Source organism: Chelonia mydas, chromosome 5, assembly GCF_015237465.2.
Source record: "Chelonia mydas isolate rCheMyd1 chromosome 5, rCheMyd1.pri.v2, whole genome shotgun sequence".
Classification (NCBI taxonomy): domain Eukaryota; kingdom Metazoa; phylum Chordata; order Testudines; family Cheloniidae; genus Chelonia; species Chelonia mydas.
The window spans coordinates 57,047,921-57,053,920 of record NC_051245.2 but is presented as its reverse complement, the minus strand read 5'-3'; the positions used below and the strand labels follow the sequence as shown (position 1 = coordinate 57,053,920).

The 6,000-nt window shown below is 47.1% G+C and overlaps 1 protein-coding gene across 1 annotated transcript in view; it reads left to right on the top strand.

Moving 5' to 3' along the window:
• Positions 1-801: 801 nt before the first annotated feature.
• Positions 802-6,000, top strand: part of ARRDC3 (arrestin domain containing 3) — a 29,147-nt gene continuing 23,948 nt past the window's right edge. Inside the window, exon 1 of the mRNA XM_007054070.4 lies at positions 802-1,037. The gene's annotated coding sequence lies outside the window, so the exon portion shown is untranslated. The remainder of the gene's footprint in view (positions 1,038-6,000) is intronic.

Here is a 6,000-nt window from a genome sequence, read left to right as displayed (position 1 = left end):
GGTGGGATTATCTGGACAAATTCTTTGTCCCCCTTGGGCAGAGAGGGGGGGAGATGAACCTCTCTCTCACATCCTGGGAGATGTGCTCTAACCACTAAGCTAAAAATTCTAAGATGGGTGCCACCACTTCATCGTCTTCTTGCCCCCACACCCTGGTTTGAGTGGGACATGATCCAGTAGGCACCCTTTGAGCATGCCTACCAGATCAGGTCCCATATGTGACTTAGGCAGCCGGCTGCCTGTCTTCCCCTGGTTCATGGATCTCCCTGGGTTTATGCAGAAGATAGTGTCCAGACGCCTAGAGGGAGTTAGCAGTGCACATGGCCAGAGGCAGAAACATAGGCACCTCGGAAACTTTTACCCTGAAAAGGTTAGGCACTGAGTGAGTTTAGGCACTTACAGCGTTCAGTGAGAATTTTGTGGATCACACTGGAGTCCAAACAGAGACTTAGGTGTATAAAACTGGGACTTAGGCATCTACGTCTGTGATTTAGGAGCCTAAGTACTTTAGAGCAGTGGTCTCCAAAGTGGGGTGCGCAAGACGATCGATTGGGGGGCGCAGCAGGAGGAGCGCCCCCGGAGCAAAAGGACGGCGCGGCAGGACCAGCGCCGCCAGAGTGGAAAAAAAAAAGCGGGGGGGGGGAACGGCCCTGAGTCCTCCGGCCGGTGGAGGAGCAGAGGCAGCGGCGCAGCCAGCGGCCGGAGAGAAGCGGCACTTTCCCCTTCAAAGCCGGCCGGAGAGAAGCGGCGCTTTGAAGGGGAAAGTGCGGCTTCTCTCCGGCCGCTGGCTGCGCGGCTGCCCCTGCTCCTCGTGAGTCCCCCGGCCGGTGCTCGCAGGGCCGCGTTCCGAAAGGGGCTTTAGAGCTTAGCCCAGGGCCCTGAAGCCCCTAAAGCCCCTGCGTTCCGGGTGGCCCTGCCTGTCGGGGGTGGGGGAGCAGCTCCCAGAATCGCGGCTCCCAGAATCGTGGCCAAGGGGGTGGTGCTGCGCTGCGCAGAGCCACCTGCACACCCCCTGCACCAAACAGGAGCTGCCCCAGGTAAGTGCTCTGCACCTCCTGCCCGCCCCAGCCCTGAGCCTCCTCCCGCACCCCCACCCTGAGCGCCCTCCCGCACCCTAGCTCCCTCCCAGACCCCGCACCCCACCCTGAGCGCCTGCTGTATCACAAAGTGTGAAACCAAGATTTTCAAAAATAATAAAGCATATTCCATCTCATTGCTCTCACTAAAAATATTAATAATAATTTTTTAGTGAGAGCAAAAAGGTTTTTTGTACCGTTAATAAATAAAAAAAAATTTTTTTAAATATTGTTTATTTCATCTTTATCTCGTTTTTTAATTTCTATTTTTGTGTATGTTTTATAATTTACATAATATATTTGTACAGTAGTAGGTGTATATAATTTATACATATACATATATTGGGGGTGCGTGCTCAAAAAAAATTTACTGATGGGGTGCGCGATCAAAAAAGTGTGGAGACCACTGCTTTAGTGGATCACAGCCATTGTGCTCAAAACATAGCATGACCACTGAATAGCTGACTGTGAGACAGAATGTTTCCTGGTGTAATTATTGAGGTTACTCTGTATGAAAAACCCCCAGAGTGCCAGCAGCATGCCCAATGTACTTCATCTCAGTCTCAGAGGCAAGCACTAGGTGCTTCAGCAGCTAGGCCTGGCTGGTGTTAGCCCTGGTGGGTCCTAATAAACACACGCTGACACATGATTAAGGGAAAGGTTTTTACTAGGGCTAGCCGTAAAGGTTGCAAATACCCTAGGTGCAGAGACTTAAACAGTTACAGTTCAAAGTGAGCAGCAGCACTTCTTGTTTGGGTCCCTAACAGTCCAGCTGAGAATTGGGGCTCTTCAGGCCTAGTGTCTGGGCACCCTCTCCAGTCCAGTCTCTATTCAAGCAAATAAGCATTTGTAGATTTCCAAACCAGGCTCAGTCAGTGTCTCTCACTGGGGACCCTTGCCACCGGTTCCCTGCCCAGCCACTGCTGATCCCCCATGAGCCCACAAAGCTGCACCCATCTGGGATGTCTGGCAGTCACTGCCAACATGTTCCACATGTAGCTCTGTTCACTGTTCCCGGGGGCTTCTCTCTCCAGCTCCCTGCTGCCATGCAGCTCCACCACTGCCAGACAGAGTCTGGCCACTTCCTGGTTCAGGAGTCAGGCCTTTCCCCTTACCTGTCCAGGGCAAGGGGAAAGAGAAGTGCAGTGGGGAGAGGGTGATGGGAAACGTAGTCCCTGCATAGCCAGGAGGAAGGGGATGTACCATGGAGAGGGGGCTGAAGGAACTGTAATCCCCTGCGTTGCAGATCCATCACATAGCAATCTCTGAAGCATTTCTGTCAATGTCTCGTGTAGCTGCCCCTCCTCTTTACTTTTGTCTAGCTCTTAAACACATTGGCAGTAGGAGTAACTGAAAATCCTAAAAATAGCTGCTACCCTCACCATTTGCATTCACCAGATTGCCCTATACAGCTATGACCCTGAACTGTTCTGTGTCTTCCCCCTTGTCTCAGCACCAGGTTCCGGTACAAAGTCAGTTAATCCTATCACACCCACTTCTGTTCCTCCTCAACCATTTTGGTTTCAGTGTGGGTGGAAAGGTTTGCTTACACTGCTGAGCACTCTGTATGTTTCTGGATGCTATGTTGAAGTGTCTCTGCTGAGCAAACAGTGAGTGCTGAGTGCCAGGGCTTTAGTTCTCCATATTTGTTTCAGCAGCACTCAGGAGCAGGACTGAGATCTATATCAATTTTGTTAAGTCCTCTTTTTAGGGAGTCAGAAATCAGTAGCAAGGGCAACAGTCCACTGATTGTGTGTGTGTTTTGTTTTGTTTTTTTGTGAATTGTGTTATTAGCTGAATCCAACAAGCTTATGTAAACTATTGTCTAGCACTCATTTCAGGTTGCATTAGGATGCCTATGGCAATTACCTTTTAAAAAGTGACCGCAAAACTTATATAAAGCTACTTTCCTCCTAAAAATGCTGCCTTCCTAGAATGTGCTATTTATAGAGTGGAAATCCTATTTCGATTTAACAGCATATGGAGCATTATAAATCTTCCCCTTTCCTGTATGTCTTGATACAGAGAAATAGGAAGAATGATATGAGTGCTATCTGGTGAATCAGACAAAAAGGAAGGGGAGAGAAAAATACATTCCACAAAACCATTTAAAACTATTTTGCAACAGATGTTTTGATATCTGAATATCTTTCCAACTGAATTCTGATAACGAATCTGGTCTCCCTTTACTGCTTGTTGGGAAAGGGCATAGAGTGAGTGGCAGAAAGACTAGGGAGTATGCGCGTGTGAGTGTACACACACACACACACACACACACTCTCTCTCTCTCTCTCTCTCTCTCTCTCTAGCAGACTGACTGGAAAAGGGGGCCAAATATTGAAAGAGGACCTGTGGGGAAGAGACAAGAGCTGACAGTTGAAAAAGGGAAAGCAGCAGCAGTGAGAGAGAATGAAGGAATCAGCTCTTAGAGGCAGCGAGAAAAAAGAAAAAGGACCCTGGAGCTGAGTCCTGCCTCACCAGAAAGAGCACAGAAACAGGTTTCTCAGTGATGTTACACAACATATTCTGGCTCTGAAATGCCTTCAGTACAGTTTTTGCAGCTTAGTCACCCTCTGAGATCATCCAGATTTTATAATTCAGCCTTTCCTCCTGTCCTTATGTAAGGCGTTCTAGCAAATGTTCAAAGAAACATAGGTGCTGAGAAGGAAAAGCAATCCTATTTTCTCCATGGGAATTTTTTATTTTCTTCTCTTACTCATTCCACAGACCCTGGGCCAGGGATTCTGGCCCTTCAACTAATGTCAAAGGCTCTAAACTATGCTGGCTCAGAGGCTGTGGAGCACCAAGTGTGGACGGGATAGATTTGCTCCCCTTCTCTGCCACCTGACCCTCCTCTTCCCCTCTCAGTCTCCCCTCCACCCTAGCAGCCTGACCACCTGTCCACCCCCAGCCCATAAACCCCTACACCTACCCCCTCCAAATTTGAGTGAATGGTGTGGTGACCTGGAATGCAGGATTGCATTGCCACTCAGGTTTGGCGCAGCCAAAAAGTGGTCAGGCCATGGCCTGGGTGGCCCCCCAGCTCCACAGCCTATGTACTGGCTTGCAATGGCCCCCAAGAGGCTATAGCACTCATGGGGATTTCCATCCAAAGAAGTATACCAAATATACCACTGCCATAATAGCTCTTTGGGGACTAAAACTATGCTGAGGATAGGGGAGATAAAAAACCAGCCCCAGGATCAAGAAGATACAAATAGTTCTTTTGAGGTACCCTCCCTCGTCAGCTACTCCCAATGTCCACTGAGAGCAGGTGAAGTTTCACCCCTCTGTATTGAATGCTCAGGGCTCTCATGTCACCTACACACATACTCATTTTTGCTTTCTTTTAATTGATTGTGAATTCCTTTCTAAATGCCTTTTGGCCTTTAGTTACAAACTGTAGTTGCCTCAAATCAAAACTAACACAGGGTACAAATACAAACAAGGGTTGTGGAGCTTGTGCATCTTGTGCTTTCTTGCTATGAATATTCGAGAAATTAGTTTATTAGCAGGAATGCTGGCTGAAACTTTAAACAAATATTGGGGGATGTTCATGGAAAACAAATTTTAAATTAATTTTCTATGGACATAGTACCAGAAACTTGACTGTGGCCCTGACTCAGCCGTCTATCATTATCCATCAAAGCATGTATTTTAAAGTTTAAGCAAATGCTTAAGTCACATAGACCATAACTTTAAGCATATGCTTAAGTGCTTTGCTCAGTAGGGATAGCTGTAAATTTGTGTTAAGCTCCTTTTCTAAATTGAGTGTCTCTTAAGAGTTATTTTATCAAATCAGGAATGGAAACAATCACACAGCTTGAATTTTATTTTTTAAGACATAATAGGAATGAGCTTCACACTAGAATTATTCTAAGTAATTATTCAGCAAGGACTAGATCCACAAAGGGATTTAAGCACCTAACTGCCACTTTAGGCACCTAAATTCAAAATTTAGATCCTCAAAGCCTCCTCTGAGCTGCCACCTATCTCTGTAGGTGCCTAAAGTCCATAGGCTTGTACATTTCCACTGGTATAGCCCCTTAGGAACCTAAATTTCAGCCAATGGGCACATGCAAAACCACCTAAATCCTGATGCCTGGAGTTTAGCTCACTCCTAAACTCTGGCGGGATTCACAAACTAGGTGTTCCCTCAGCTCTCTCTCCTGCAGAACCAAATCTGGTAGGCACACTCTAAGAAAGCCTACAGGACCAGGCCTCACACAAAACACAGCTGGAGGAGGCAATTCCCTCCACCAATAACTTGTGTCCTGGTGGTTAGACAACTCACCAAGAATGTGGGAGACTAAGGCATAAATCCCTGCTCCATCTGCTGTGCTGCACACATTTGAACTCAGCTCTCCCATTTCCCAATAAATGTCCCAACCACTGGCCTATTGGATATTCTGGGGCAGGACTCTTTCAAGTTCTCCCGTAGCAGCTCTTCCGCTTTGTATGATATACTTAATACACATAGGCTACAGAGAGATTGAGAATGACTCTATAATCTAGTGGTTAGGGCACTCACCTGGGATGTAGGAGACCCAAGTTCTTGTTCCTCCTCATTTTTTTGTGAGAAAGGACTGATCTGGTTTAGGCATCTAATTCCAGGTGAGAGTTCACAGTCATATATCCCACAGAGAAAGAGGTGCTTCCCATGAGGGGCCTACCTGCTTTTGAGGGACAGGGCTTAGTCTCCTCAGCATTTCCTATTGGCTAACTTAGGCTGCTCTCAATTCAGTGTGCTGGCCTTTGTGAATCCTATTCTTAGGTACCTAAATCTGCCCATGCATTGTATAGGAAATCTGGTTGCCTAACTCAGGGTGCTGGATTCCAGTAGGTGACAGGGTGCCTAAAAGGTAGGTGTTGCAATGCTGTGTCTAAGTTCCTTTTGTGGGTCTAGCCCCAAATATTTTAGGAT